Source organism: Macaca nemestrina, chromosome 8, assembly GCF_043159975.1.
Source record: "Macaca nemestrina isolate mMacNem1 chromosome 8, mMacNem.hap1, whole genome shotgun sequence".
Classification (NCBI taxonomy): Eukaryota; Metazoa; Chordata; class Mammalia; order Primates; family Cercopithecidae; genus Macaca; species Macaca nemestrina.
The window spans coordinates 39,239,777-39,256,272 of NC_092132.1; the positions used below are offsets into that span (position 1 = coordinate 39,239,777).

Consider the following 16,496-nt stretch of genomic DNA (forward strand, 5'->3'; position numbering starts at 1 on the left):
TTAGATGTTGAACATGTTAAAGGAATGGACAAACAAGAAAAGGTAGTTATGATGGATTTAAAGTCATGGTTGAAAACATATCAGCAAATAAATCCAAGGTCTAATGGGAATTGCTTCACTGAGATCACATTGATTTATATTTACTGCAGTCATTATTCAAAAGATATGCAGCAACTCAAGCGATGTAGCTACTTCATACTTCCTGACTGATTTGTCATGGTGCAAAGGAAATACATTTATACTTTTAACCTTCCAAACCTTTATTTCTGATGCAAAGAAAACCTCAATATCGAAAGCTTTACAGTGCATGGAATATGACATATTTCTTTGTGTTGGGCTGCTGTATCGCTGCCTAAAATGCTCTCCTCTTCTCTTTGTCTATCTAAATCCTGAATGAGAAGTCTTCCGTGGCTACACTAAGACCAGCATAATTGCTCCTTCTATGTATTTTTGTGAAAATACCTTTGCACAGTAGATTTTGTCAGTAGCCTGAGGAAATGACATCATCTGGAAACTCACATATAACTAGCTAAAATTGTTTTGATATAGTCTAGTCAATATGTGGTTTCTCTAGTCTTTCATTATTTTTTTCCTAGTATTCATGACAGTACTGGAGGTGCCAAGAGGTTCCTTGGCTCTATTTTACTCTCCCCGTTCCTGTATGAGGCATATACCTTCTGGTGGATGCTTTGGGGTGCTGTACAGAACATGACATGAAGAACTTACTCACCTAGATTTTTAGAGTAGTGGCAGGCAGCATCAGCTGTCAACCCCATTTGGAGGTGGCCTCAGCTGAAGAGAGCACCCTTAGCAAATTTGGTGGAGAGATAGTTTTTCTACCCATCTGAGGCTGCTGTGAAGGGTTATTATTTCTTTGGGACCTCCCTTGGAGTTGGCTGAGGCTTTAGCTGAGGCTTCATTGTTGCTTCACTTTTTCCTCCGCCCAATCTAAACCTAAAGCAAATTTAAACCTCCTGAAGGCAAATTTCTGTCTGAGAATCTGCTTCTCAGGGAGTCCAATTCATGAGAGGTGGTGGCAGTAGTGGACCAAGAGAGCACACGCACGGATAGCATTTGGAGCCAGATCACACAGCTGCCTGGCAGGCAGTAAGGACCCCATCACTGGTAGCAGGTACGGCACAGAGAGCCCCAGCACAAGATAACAAACAGTATAAACTGCAGAGAACAAGGATGACAGATAGAAGGAAATGCACTGGATGGTATGATGTTTCCAGTGTTTGAGCAATATGGGAAAAACAGTAACTGTAAGGAGGATAGAGTTGGGAGGCTCTTGTTAAGCTTGATTGATGCTCTGGAAAAATACCACAAAAAGATGAATTATAGCCTTCGTTCAAAAGCTAAGCTTGAAAGCCAGAGGGCCTCCTTTGTAGCATAAAAGAGACTAATCTCCTGCAGCAGGAGGGGAGAGAAACTGAGGGCCAGGCCCAGGATCAAAGAATAGTTGAACCCCACAAAATGTCTAAATCCTAACATGGCAGGTCTGCTATGCCAAGATGAGGGCTCTGATTGAAATAAACTGGGAACTTGACCCTAAAAATCTCGATTCCCTAGATCCTCTTGAGTCCTCTGAACTTTCAAAAAGGCTTACTTTTCCTAACTTTCCTAACTTTTCCTATGTAGGTACCTCCCTCGATTTGAGAATGATGTGGAGGCCTCCCCCTCCCAAGACAATATATGTTCACTCATTTCCCTAGGATCTACCCTCAACTCCCTTCTCTCCACCAGCACAACAACTAGGACTGAGTTATAACCTCATCTAGTAATATGCTGGGCTTGACAAGTAAGGAAAGATCCTGCTATTGCGTGCCTGGAGGAGTTGGGAGGTTCATATGGTCTTGGATCTGGCAGGTGCTTGATCAGGTTGGGCATGACATGATGGTTGGATAGAGGAGAATGTATTTAAATCTCACTTAGGATGTGTGACTTAACACCCTGAGAAAGACTTGGGGAGATGGTGAGGATAAGCAGAAAGTGATAGATGACACATAGGGAAGAAATGCCAGAATTTCCTTGACATATAGTGTAAGAAGAGATTAAAACGCTCAGAGATGTGAACATGGTAGGATGAATGCCCTATGAATATATTATGCAAGGCTAGAAGTTCCATTAGGTGACTATGTGCCATAGAAAAGCCCAGAGGATACGTCACTCACCAAAGTGATGGAGAATGTACTGGGCAAGAGGTATCAACATCAGTACAGCATTCAAGATGGCCATCCTCAGTAGGCTAGGGCTAATGGTGAGACTTGCCAGTACAAAACTGGCTCACTAGTGCAGTGGGGATGCAAAGACCCCTGAGACAACAGAGTCCGTTGGCAGCACTTAATGCAAAGTCAGGTAGACACATTTCAATGAATGGCAAATTTGGAAAGGGGACAAGGTGTGGCCTGACTCTCAGAGAGTTATGAAAATAGTTGACAGGACTTGGTTTCCTTAGTCACCTGGTAACTAGTAAAAGTACTACTAAAACCGTGTAATTTAAAGAAATCACGAATGAATGATTGGGCAGTTGAGGGCAGTTGCCCTCCACAAAAGTTACAGTCTCATGCATAGATCTGAGGTAGTGTTAGACCTGGGATCTACTGACTGAATGAAAGGTCTGACCCCAGGAGGAAGGACCCTGAAACACCACAGCAAGTGCACGTGTTGTGATCCCTCAGGTTTTCCCTTGTCCATAGCTTTAAACCACCAAGTTTTGGAATGGATGGTTATACTGCAATTGTTATCAGATACAGCTACTCTGATCATTTTGTGCCTGAGCCCACCAAGCAAACACTGGGGCAACTGGGGAAGGATCCAGAGTGATTCAACTTTCTCCTAATTGTGAAACACCTTTTCCAGAGTGGAGGCTTTTGGTGAGAATTCATGTGATACATACCCATCTTCATAGGCTGGATGTACTCATAACTTTTTCCCAAACTTTGTTTGTCAGAAATCCTCTCTCTTTCCCTACTCCCATCCCCCAAATTCCTGACCATCAAGTCAAACCATTAGATCTTCACAGATTGGTATAGATCTTGATTTTAGGCTACCTCTTTAGAGGCAAAGAGGACAGTGACATCTACTGTCCAAGGTTTTGTCTACTGATTAGACTTTCTTTATCCACTGCTTTTTAAGTCAGAGGATGTAACTCAGGAGCAGTCCACTTCCAACTGACAGTAGCACGCTGAGCAGAGTCATTCATGAACCACATAGCTATGGGTGGAGGAGGAGATGATGTGCCAGGACTATGGACATGGGTCCATGCCTTGAGACAAGGATTTGAGGTTTGAGTGTCTCATCTGCCCTTTCAGCTGACAAGTGCTATTAAAAGCCCTCACCTTATCTTGTCCTGAAGCCATTCAATACCTCATTTGGCCTTGCTGACATGAACCCCCAAAATATTGCCTTTGGTGTGTAGTTCATTCATTCCAAGGGAACTTGGATGGTAATTTCATTAGCTGTTTTGTCATGGTAGGCCATGGGCTACCAATTTCCTATTCTTTAGCTGCTCCCTATCCCTCAGATTTCCTGAAGGTTCTGTGCTACAGCCACTCCTGGTACCATTTTCTATAAAGTCAGAGTTTTTCCCTACCAGCAACTGAAGCTGACTTTGGCTGAATTAAGCTGAAAAATGATATATTGAACAAATATTGGGTAACTTGAAGAATTTTGGCAAAGATAAGGAAGCACCTGGAGAATGGGCAAGTTTAAAAGGTAACTGCACAACCAAAAATAGTAAAGCAAAACAAATAAACAAAATTAGTTCTGAGAAGCAGTCCAGTGAGATGACTAGTAATGCCACCACCAGACAAGAATGCTGCAGCTTGCACCCACGCTATCATGGGCTCAGCCTGTCACCATGGCAACACTGCCAATCCTGCCTCTGGACACTTGATGTTGCTGCTGCTGCTTTTGCAACAGAAAATTCCCTGGAGTCACTGCTTTTTTACATTATTAGCTCCAGACTCCAGATCCATGGCAGGTGCATTTGGTTAACTGAACCTAGATCCACATCTGCACAGTAGCTGTCTCAGGGGCTTGGAAAACAATGAACTGGCCTTTGTGGGCTTTTTTAGTGAAAGATGTGCTCTGATTCCTGCCAAAACTCAGGTTCAGAAAATTTCCCAAACATAGAAAAGAGGTTCAGATGTTCGACAAGGAAGAAAAAAAGGCAGATGTCCTCTACATAAGATCCCTCTGATCTTTCTATCCCTGGCCTAGTTTCCCTACTGTATTGTATTATACATTCATCTTCTTCAAGAATCCATTTGTTTTGTAAGATTTGAAATAATCCACTTCCTAAACTTAAACATGTTAGCCTCTAACCTGAACTTCTAACATGTTCTGAAGAATAATAAAGCTGAATAAATAAGAAATTACATTTGTGTTCAGGTGAAGATGTTTGTACAAGGTTCGGAACTCCAAGTTAAATACATTTGCTTTGAGTATGAGAGTTATGTGAGGTCAGTAACTAAAGTCCACAGTCAGTTCTACAGAGTTGGAAATTGGCACTGAAAATGAGTTATGAAGAAGACTTGTATTAGAGCCATTAGAAATGAAGTCAACAAATTTAGATTAATAAAACTGTGGGGATATTTTTAAGATATTAGAATCTGAACTTAAGGTTTTTCATAAAAGAGTCAGTCATAATGAATAAAACATTTTTACTTTTTGTGAGACAACTTCAATTGAGATGGTTAAATGTAATTTAGCCTATGGCCTCCTTTTCATGCACAGAACTTACTAAATATGGAGAAGAGGCGAAAACTCAAATATATACTTCATGAAAGACAGGAAAGGCAGGTCATTTTACATGTGGCTGATGGCATGGGTGGCTAACAGAAAGGTGCCACAGATGTATCTAAAAAAACCTTCTTTACCTTTCCATTCTACCTTAAGCTGCTGGGTCAACAGAGGCTGTAATCAGGAAATTTTCTTGAGTGGATATAAAAAGTGTGCAGCGGGGTGTCAGCCAAATCTGAAAAGGTCATAGTGCACTTCAGAATCTTTGTAAGAATTGTGTAATAGGTCTGAAATGCAGAAATTATGCAAGTGGATCATTGATGTGCATGACACTATTTAGACTTTCAGAAATCATAGAGTTTCTATGATTGTTTTCCCAAGGCCTACTCACGCAGCCCTTACTAAGCCATCTCCCAATTGTATGTTTTTAGGTTTATGTATTGTCTATTCTGAGATTCTGCCTCTTATCTATCTATCTATCTATCTATCTATCTATCTATCTATCTATCTATCTATCTATCTAATCTAGTTAGCTATCCATCTATCTATCTATCTAACAGATCTATCTTTTATTGAAGAGAAATGAGAACAAAACACAAAAAGACAGAGGAATATAAGAAACTTTTAGGTAACATTTTCCAACTTCAATAACAATCAATTTGTGGTCACTTCCACCAATCCCATGCTATTTTGAAGCAAATGCCTGGCAATATAATTGGATCTGAAAATATTTTATTCAATATCTCTAAAAGTTAATGTTTTTAAAAACAACCACAATACCATCATCGCAAATAGAATTCACATTTTTTAGTATCATCAATTATCCAGTCAGAATTCTAATTTCCAATGATCTCATATATCTTATAAATATGAGTATTTTTTTTCTCAAAAAGTAGAATCGAAATTCAGACAAGAACTGTGCATTATGAGTGGTTGCTGTTTCTTTAATCTTTCTCCATTGGTAAGTTCTTCCTTTATCTCTGTCCTTCTTCTCTCCCTCCTTGAAACTTGTTTGTGGAAGAAACCAGGTCATTTGTCTTATAAATGTCTCCCGCAGTCTGGAGTTGTTAATATTGGAGAACTAAAAATAGTAATGTGTGAGATGTGAGTGTTCACAGTCTTGTGGTCCTGGACCCTAAGAGAAATCTGGCTTTGCCATAATAGCAAAGTGAGGATGGGTAAAAGGGTCCTTCTCATTACAAGCCATGCTTACCCCAGCAGGGTTTGAGGGTAGACAGTGTGATAAGAAAAGGAGCAAGTGTGTTTGGATGGAATATTAATTTTGTTGTATTTCTTAGAAGCTTGACATAATGGTTAGCAGCTGGATAGGGTAGAAAACTGGTACAGAAGAGGAGGGACCAACTCTTACAATTCAGTTGTTGAGAGACCTTTTAAGGAGAGTGGGCAAGGGGAGAAAAAAAAGAAGAAAGCTTTGACAAACAGACTTGATTGTGTAGGCCTCTGGATTCCAGGCACAAAATTTAACATTCTCCCATTCATTCCTTCACAAATATCACAAACATACTGCCTTACTACTTCCCCTCTAGCTATGCTTAGTTTTGTTTGCATAGATAAACTATGGACTATTTCTGCTCTAAGCTGGGAAAATATTTGCATGCATCTAATTATTCTACATGTATAGCATTCATCATTTCTTTGGTCTTGAGTGAATCATATTCTGTATTGAGACAGAGTTCTATTTTCCATCCCTACTAAAGCATTCAGGCATGTATCAAATAAAATAATTCCTCCAACATTTCTTTTCTTCTGCTATAGGTTTTCCCTGGATATATTTACCCATTCTGAGTCCTTAAAATATAATTTTTACATTGATGACTTTTGTATTAGCACATATAGCCTGAGCTTTTTATCATCAAGCCTTAAAATCCTGAAAGCTAATTATTAATATGGGATTCAAGTCTTAGTTCCAAATTCATTTTTTTGTCCACTGGAACTCTCATGGTATTAAGACATTTTTTCTATTCAATACAGAGAAGCCTTTGTTTTCTCTATCTTGTGTCGCTAATTTACAGCATTTTAAGCCCTTCATGAAAGTTTCCAAGGTCACTACCAGTTGGGCCTACCATGCTAAGTGAATATGTCTACCTAAATATCTCGCAATTCTCACATTCTCCATCTCCAAAATGGACGTTCTCATCTTTGCCCTCTATCCATCTCTTCTCACATACAGTGTAACACATTTATTGACTTGTTTATTCTACCAAGCTTGGTGTTTGGTACTTTGAGTAACCAAATGATGCATGCCATAGTTCCCTTTCTTATTATCTTACTCCATGATTTTACTTTCTTATGAAAAAGAGAGAGGGGGAAATCAGTGATAATTGTCTTTGTTTTCTAAAATCCTACATTGTTGGCTATATGTTAATATTTGAAAGGGTATTCATTCTAATTAGTGTAAATTTAAGAAGACACTTAGCTTTTTACTTTCCCAGAGGTAACTTTTTTTTAATTTTGAAAATTTGTTATTTTTAATTATTATGGATACATAATAGTTGTATATATCTGTGGGGTTCCTGTGATGTTTTGATGCAATTATACAATTTGTCATGATCAAATCAGGATAATTGCAGTATATATTACCTCAAGTATTTTTTATTTCTTTTGTTAGAAACATTCCAATTCCACTCTTTCAATTATTTTAAAAAATGTATGTTAAATTACTGTTAACTCTGGAACTATGGTAACCTTTTGTGCTACAAAATACTAGATCTAACTCATGTTATCAAGTTGTATTTTGTATTTTTGTACCCTTTAACCATCACCCCTTCATCCCCCCTTCCCTGCTACCCTTCTCAGCATTTAGCCTCCATCATTCTACTCCCAGAGATAACTTTAGTAAGGAATTGGGATCCATGCCAAATAAATAAAGACAAAATGGCACAATTAAGCATTTTTTTTTTTTTGTCAAGATGATAAGCCTGATTGATGGTGAACTTGAAAGCTTTCATGAAGGTTTTAAAGTGACACAATGTTAAATTAGGGACACTAGATAGAGAAAGCAATGGCTCATCTGTATTAAGTTAAAAAATGTCTTAACATAAGAATTCAAGTGGACAAAAAATGAATTCAGAAAGAAGACTTGAATCACATAATTAACTTTCAGGGACTCAGTCTACTTTCTCAACTGATAAAATCTTTCAGGATGACATGCTGTAAAGGTCAGCATTCTGTTACTTCTGAGTAGAAGAAGTTCTTATTCTCTAGTTTCTTAATAAAGATGACTTGCAGAAAATGCCTGAATTATGATTTCTGTGAAACATTCTTCTAACCAGGGGTTAGTGGAAATCATAATGTAAATAAAAATAAAATGAATATGACTAAATAATAAGACTAAGAAGTGAGTGTTCATGATGAAGTTCCCAAGGACACAGAACCTGTCTTTAAGATTAGAAATTTGTAGGGAAAGGTGTCGTATTCACAAGCTCTTCCTATACAAGGCAAATTTTGATAATTTATGGAAAATACAAACACAGAGCTATATGAGTTCAAATGAAGGGAGGTCAGATTTAATAGCAGGAATAAGGCAGTATTCATACAAAAGGGACCACTTGAGCTGGGTCTTGAAGAGGAGCTGAGCAGGCAGTATTAGTTATTCAACAGCTATTATTGAGCCCATTTGCTAGATACATGCAAAAAGGATCACTGAAATTGTGGGAATGAAATCAAGTAATGCTGATGTGATTTAGAGAGGACCTTCAGGGAATGATTAGGAGGAGAAAGAAGAGCCAGAAAAGAAGCAAGCAGTGGTTAAATGTTGCGCGAGGACCAACGATATGCCAATCAGGAAAATAATCATTAAAAAAAAAAATTCAATAGTGGATAAAGCTAAATTTCCAAGTGGGATCCTTATAGTTGGGGATGCACATTAGCATGGTAATTAATAATGTAACTCTGACAATTACAACTGGAGTCCCTAAGTTATTAACTATTATTTTATTCTTGGTGTCTTCAAAATACAGAAAGAATAGTTTTTGCTGTTTATTACATTTATTTGATTTGAAAATGTTTACCTAGAAATCTGGGATCTTGAACAAAAATGTCAAAAATTACAGATATGCTTTTTCTTGGAGCTCTCAGATTGGTTGGAGTTATCAGAACCAGGATATGAAGCTAGAGGAACCATGGAGGGGAAATTAGCAATGCTGGAACTAGAAGCATAAACAACATAAGATCCAGGCTTTTACTGGAGATAGTATCTTAACTATCTACTGCTGCATAAAAATAGCCTCAAAACTTAATTACTTAAAACATAACCATTTTAGGCCAGGCACGGTGGCTCATGCCTGTAATCCCAGCACTTTGGGAGGCTGAGGTGGGTAGATCATCTGACTTCAGGAATTTGAGACCAGCCTGGACAACATGGTGAAACCCCACCTCTACTAAAAATATAAAAACTAGCCGGGCGTGGTGGTGGGCGCCCGTAATCCCAGTTACTTGGGAGGCTGAGGCAGGAGAATTGCTTGAAAGCAGGAGACAGAGGTTGCAGTGAGCCGACACAGTACCACTGCACTCCACCCTCAGTAACAGAGTGTGACTTTTTCTCAAAAACAAAACAAAACAAAACAAAAAACAAACAAGCAAACAAAGAACACAAAAACATCACCATTTTATTATTTTTCACTTTTTGTGGGTTGCCTAGGCTCATCTAAGTGGTTCTTTTGCTCCACATAAGATTGGCTGGGAATGCCATCATCTGAGGAATCAATTGGAATGCAATGACCAATATTTCTTATTCATCTAGCTGAAAGTTAATGCTGCTTAGATGCATGCTTACGTGGGCTCTGGAATCTGGAATACTTACATAGTGTGGTCACTGAACACTGAGATGGAATGTTCCAGGAGCAAGCATTCCAAGGAAGAAGAAGCAGACTCTTCCATCCTCTTAAAGAATAAGCTTAGAACTAGCACAGTGTTATTTTCATGTACACCACAATCTATTGTTAGGCACTTCCAGGGCCAGCCAGAGTCATAGAGGAAATAAAAGTTCACCTCTCAATGGGGAGAAAGAGAAAAATTTTGCAGCCAACTTTAATCCACCATAGATAGCAGCAGAAGTAATCAAGAAATATAGCAATGGCAAGTGAATCAATTAGTTAAAGAAAGCCAAGGCAGAAAGCTATTTTGCTAAAGTTTTAAAACTGTTTATATATACTGAGCATTAGGAATGTCCTGAAATAGCCAAAAATACATTTTAAAAACTATCTTAGGTAAGTGTCATATTGTAAACCTAAACCAAATGGTCAGAAAAGCAAAGGAAGTCTTTACCAAAAAGGACCATTGTATGAAAAGCAAAACATTCAGCAGAAAATAATTAATAAATTTTTAAAAATTAGTTTTTCCCCACCACTAGAGGGAGGAAATCCCCAAAACAAAGATTCTCAGAAGAGACGGCATAATAGTTTGCCCCCGTAGGCTGGAGCTTGAAACTATTTCAAAATTTGTTGCCAAAGTGACTTTCACTGAGAAGTGAAAAAGCACATTTGATGTGATTCTTATGTACGTATTTCATTTCTAAGTGTGGGTTAATATTTTCTGCATGAAAGCAAGGCATTGCTATGGCAAGAGCAATGATGAACTCTGTTCAAATGAACTCAAACCATGAATGAATAGAATGTTCCACGTAGGAGTGGTAATAATGAATCATTAATTATGTCATTTTTTACCTTTTGTGTTTCATCATTAAAAACACTTCTAAGATCAGAAGTCAGATAGTACATGAGTTTTGTTTTTTTTTTTTAAAGGTGGAAAGCTCTAAAATACTGACTCATTAATGTCTTTAATCATTGAAAATATCTTCAGAAGGATAGATCTGAATTCAAACTTAGAATAAGAAAATCCTGAGGCTTTCAAATACCCAGGCTTGGTATGAGCTCATGTAGTGCATCAATTCAGCAAATTACTAAAAATGTATCTCCAAACTGGATAAGAAACTAAGCCACTCATTCATTCATTGAAACAGGTCTTTATGTGCATCTTCTCTACACCATGTGCTGGACCAGCTCTAGGCGTAACGTGGTGGATGGGTAATAGAGACATGTTTCCTGGCTCCATGGAGCTACAGACTCTGGTATTCAGGCCATTACATGGATAACAAAACTAACAATTATAATTAATTATTTAATTAAATGGGTCAATCCTAATTTTAGAAGAAATTAAAGAACTCTTAAAATTAATTTATGCTTCTGCTTCCTTTTTAATTCAATCTCATATTTTGAGGGACTTGGAACATTATGTTTGTGGAGACAATGTTTTCTATATGATGCCTAGGCAAAATTTTAAAAAGTTTGTCTCGGTTGCCTTCGGAATTCCATCACCTCTCCCGCTTATCCTCTGCAGTATCCAGAGTGCTTAACACCTACATCCAGTTGTCCGAGTGCTTCTGTGTGGCTCTCTGACATAATGACCCCACTGAGTCCCTCTCAGACCTACAGAGATGTTTCTGTTTCTTTTTAATCATCCACGTATCTTATGATCAGACCCCTAGTCTTTCGGTGCAGTTAATAAGAGATAGATGTTGGGCGTATCTTCAATTGCTCTGAGTAGACAATTCTGGGATGTATATCTCTGGCTCAGACCTCCCTGTTCTGTACTGTAAATCCAACTGGCTATTTCATATGCCCATTTGAGTACTTCAAATCCACCATTTTAAAGGCTAAGCAAGTTTTTTTTTTTTTTTTTTTTCTCAGTCTTGCTGTGTCACCCAGGCTGGGGTGCAATGGTGCGATCTCGGCTCAATGCAACGTATGCCTTGAGATCCTCCTGCCTCAGGCCCCCTAGTAGCTGGAATAACAGGCGCTTGGCACCATGCCCGGCTAATTTTTTGTATTTTTAGTAGAGACAGGGTTTCGCCATGTTGGCCAGGCTGGTCTGGAACTCCTGACCTCAGGTGATCCGCCCGCCTCGGCCTCCCAAAGTTCTGGGATTATAGGTGAGAGCCACCGTGCCTGACCTAAAAGCTAAGCACCTTCTCTACTATGCTTGTAGCTCCTGCTCAGCTTCTTGTGACCACTCAACAGCTATTCATTGAATATGAGGTCTGTGGGGTGTGGGAGGTTCTGATCAGATCACATTATAACAGACTCTCTACTTGTCAAACCCTCTCATCTGCCCTCTAATGTAAACCTCACGGATTTGCCAGGTTTTGGTGCAGATTAGAGGAGCACTAATATTTGTCTTTTTTGGAAGAGAACAAGAATGGTTTTCTCAGAGAACTATTCCTGTCAAGGCTCCCGATATTTGTCGTCTTTTTAATTTTCCCCTTCACCTTCTCTAAGCTTTGCCATTTTGCAGTTATCCTCAATTATCTTTTCAGCATCCAGAGACCTTCCTCAGATTATCTATTTCTATTAGATTAGTAATTATCCTGATTGTCAAGGTTTTTCTATTTCTAACACTTTGTGGGTATTTAGCAGTAACTCCTTGTAGGCCAGAGCATGGAAAAAATGTTTAGCTAGTATGTAGGAAGTGGGGCCTATGTCTCTGTCAGACATTCACAAAAATGGCTCTGTGAGAATAGCTTTTAAGACAAGCATCTTTGAAGGATCCAGTGGTGCACAGTTCTATCCAAATAGATGAAAATGTAGTCACTGGAAGAATGGATGGGCTTTAAGAATGTGATTCTCAGCTGGTAAAATATAGAAAAATCCCATGAAGTTGGAGTCAATCACTATTTGGCTTCCAACTTCATGGTTTAAAATAAAAGTAATATGTGAACATTTTTATTTAAGGAGAAATAAAACATTCAGATACATTTGTAAGTGAAATTAAAAACTTTTTTTTTTTTTTTTGCCAGTTCCATGAGTTACCTATTATGATTGAAGAAACTTTTCTTTTTTTGTGGGGGCAGGGTTGGAGGAAATGGAGTCTTGTTGTGTCACCAGGCTGGAGTGCAATGGCACGATCTTGGCTCACTGCCACCTCCGCCTCCTGGGTTCAAGAGATTCTCCTGCCTCGGCCTCCCGGGTAGCTGGGATTACAGGCATGTGCCACCACACCCAGCTACTTTTTATATTTTTAGTAGAGACGGGATTTTACCATGTTGGCCAGGATGGTCTCAATCTCTTGACCTCATCCTCCCAAATATGCCTGCCTCATCCTCCCAAAGTGCTGGGATTACAGGTGTGAGCCATGAAGAAACTTTTACGTTCATGTTTGGGGAAGTTCTGATTGTTTAATGAGAACTAAAACTACTTTTGGCTAATTAGCAAGATATATGTGGAAAAATCTACTGTTTAGATCATTCACTCTGCTTGTGACAGTGTTAATTTTCTTAGGACATTATGCTTTAAAAAATCACAGCTGGGTGTGATGGTGTGTATCTGTAATCCTAGCTACTCAGGAGGCAGAGGCAGGAGGATTGCTTGAGCCCAGGAGTTAGCAACCAACCTGGGCAACATAGTGAGACCCCATTTCCAAACAAACAAACAACTTTAGTATCATCAAGTTTAATTATTAGATTAAGAAAAAAAGGAAACGAGGTCTTAATCAATTAGGTGAGTTGTTCAAGTTGACCCAGCTTATAGAAGAGGCACATGGTATATTTAAACTAGGCTGGAAACATGAAGTCAGAGAGTATGTCTGTTTAATTCACCATTATAGCTTTAGTGCCTGCCATTTTCACTGACACAGGGTGAGTGTTTAATACATATATGTTGGGCAAATGAAATAATAAAGAATAAATTATTTCATTCTTCTTTCTACTTTTCCAATGTTATTAAGTCCATGAAGCCTCCTTAACCTCAAGTATATGGTTAAATATGTGGTCAAGTCTAAGTTTTTGCTACTTATTTCTTACTATACCTAAGGTTGTTGGTTTTATTTTATTTTATTTTTGCTTAACTGTGGGCTACATGAAGCATGGCCAGAACAAATTCTATTCAGACCCTAAGACTCAAATCTAATGATAAATAATCCCTATCTACAGGAGAAGAAAGAAACTATTCTGTCTACGTCTGAGAACCCAGCAGCATGCAGAGCATGGGTCACAGGTAGGAAAGGAGTCCTACAGAAAGCGAGTTTGAAGGCATTTTGCTGGACAGTGTGTAGAAAATGATACTGAGGATATTTGGAAACAGCAGGATAAAGGCCATAAACACAGACATCAGTTGTTTATTCAGCTCCTGGACTATTGGCTTGGGGCTTGGGGTCAAGATCCTTCTCTCTAAAGAACCAGGGAAGTCTTTGTGACTGTCAAAGAGGAAAGGAAATTGAAATTTTAGTTTACCAAACCAGTACTGTAAGATTTAAACAAGAGTCAAACTACTGAAAAAATAATGAAATTATTGTTCTTGAGCAAACTGAACGTGAACAACTAGAATTATAAATAGGTTAAAGTTTTCATGTAGACTTTGGGCTCCTTTAGAACAGTATCCTTTTTCGGTAGCACTTTCAACAGAACATGTTCACAGGAAGAAGCTGAGGTGTCACCCTTAGTGTAATATAATACTCAGTAAGTAGGAGCAAATAGAAAATGTGGCAGATTGATGACCAGCAGTGCTGTTTCCAGTTTTGTTTTATTCCTCTAATTTATAGTCAAGGTTCTTACTTGGAGACTTTAAAAATTAAAAAATGTCTTATTTCTGTTAAACATAAATTTTGAAGACAAAATGTTGCCACAAAAATGTTTTGAAAGACAAAATTAGCATGTCCCAAAGGAAGTTTTATAGACATATAAAATTTAATAATGATGAGATGATGAATTAATTTAAAACCATTATTGTGCAATATAGAGAGTAATAGAAATTGGATTGTAGAGTCTTACTAATCCTGACATGAAAATAAGCTCAGGCACATAAACCAAGACCTCAACTGAAGAGCAGAAAGCCACATAGCCCAATAGCGTTTCCATTTTATTTTGTTGGAAATATGGGGTCTTACAGTAAATCTTTTGAACAGGGATGTCTTTAAAATGGATTCTCTAGAGGTAACACAACAAGCTACTAATAACTGCTAATTATAGATGAAGCAGATGGCAGCAGTAGAGTGGGATTACTGAGCTAATATAATGCCCAGGAAACAGGCAAAAACTGTAACAGAAATCCAAGATAATTTAGGACCAAATATCAACAGTCTTTTTCCAAGATTATCTGACTATTATTACCTGGTAGTTTAAGTGACTTCAATATTCTTATTTATCTCCTTATTTTTCCACTCCTCATTGCTGCCGTAAGACCAGCTGTAGTCAGGGGCAAAAGTTTCAGGTTAGCAACAAAAACAGAAGTAGAAAGGCAAAGATCTGCCTGCCTTTTCTTCTTGAACCATCTACCTTCACAGAGACCCCACTTTTCCCCACCTGTGGAGTTAGCCCCGAATATGATTCTGAGGCTATTTATGTGTTGTGACTTAAGGTTCCCTTGTTCAGTGTTTCAGTGGATAAGAACCACATCAGCTTGTAGCTGGGCCTGCTCTGACATTGTTCCCATTCTAAAACCTAAGCTTTCACTGCCCTCGTGAATAAGCTTCAACTCGAACTACAGTTCTAGAGATACTGGCATATATCTGTTTGCAGGAAAAAGATTTCAGCTCAAGGGACAGAGTACAGATCTAATAACAAGAACTGTGGTCTAAGGTGGGAATTTGTTTGAAGGTTCTAAGGAATACGATGGTAATCCAATTGGTAGAGCCAGGCACAAGGTCTGTCCGAGCACAATTGCCAGCATATTTCATTTGCTGCTAAGTACCCTGAGTATTGACAAGTATCTTCTTTAATCTCTTCTGTGTGAGGAATATAGAATTGGGCTAGAAGAGAGGATCAAGCTGTCTTAGTAGTGAGGAGAGGAAAGCAGCTGGTAGGTAGCCAAACATGGACTGGTACACTTAATGCAATGAGGATTTTCAATCCCTTGTTGAGCTGAAAAGTGGGAAAAAAAAAAATTGTTATTTTGCACTTAGGCTACATAAATCAATGAAGCATCAGTAAATGATGGAACATGAAGTGCTTCCAACGTGTCATCTTTTTGAAAGTTTGTTTACATAATTGTCGTAGCCTTCTCTGCTAGTGACCAGGGTACAGTTATTAGCAATCACTTTGATTAGGATTTCTAGTCTAGATTGTTTATGAGCATGCCTGCGTGAGTGTGTGTATTCCTCCCTGGTAGAATGTTTTATATCCGAGGAGTGAGATTTTGTTTAGAAAACCCCAGAAAACTGGAACATCTTCTGAAATCTGAGTCTTTTTAGTCCTAGATCCCTGCAGCTCTGCCTATCAAATTCTGCATGCTACGTTTCTTGCTTGCTGACTTTGGAGGTCATTCTTTTTCTTTTTTATATTCCATGTATGATTTTTTTAGTAACGTAGAGCTCTCTCAAAACATTCATAGTCAATGTTGAGCAATAAAAACATGATGTGGTCAAATGCCTTCAGGAAATGCTGTGCAAATAAAGGTGAACACTTTTCTTTATAGGAGGATTTTGCAACAACTAAAAATGCTCATGCTTGTTATAAATCCCTGAGAATAATTAGAGTGCTGGCTCTTTGAAAACAGAACCCTCCACTGTTCTGATCACCCATGAGGAGCTCTTGGAACTATTTTTTGTTGGAGCACATTTTGGGAAAAGCTGCTCTGGAGCCCAAGGGAAAAGGCTTAAATAGAACTTTTCTATCCTTTTACATTTATTCCTCCTTTGTCACTCTAAATCAGGAGAATATATTTCTTATAAAACAAATTTTATGGGATGATAAAAAAGCAGACCTTCTTTAGAGTGTTAACTTCACATTCCCTGTTCCTCAA

General features: G+C 38.4%; 1 pseudogene; it reads right to left on the reverse strand.

Moving 5' to 3' along the window:
- LOC105476131 (monocarboxylate transporter 14-like) overlaps positions 1-16,496 on the reverse strand; it is a 39,436-nt pseudogene that overhangs the window by 12,123 nt on the left and 10,817 nt on the right.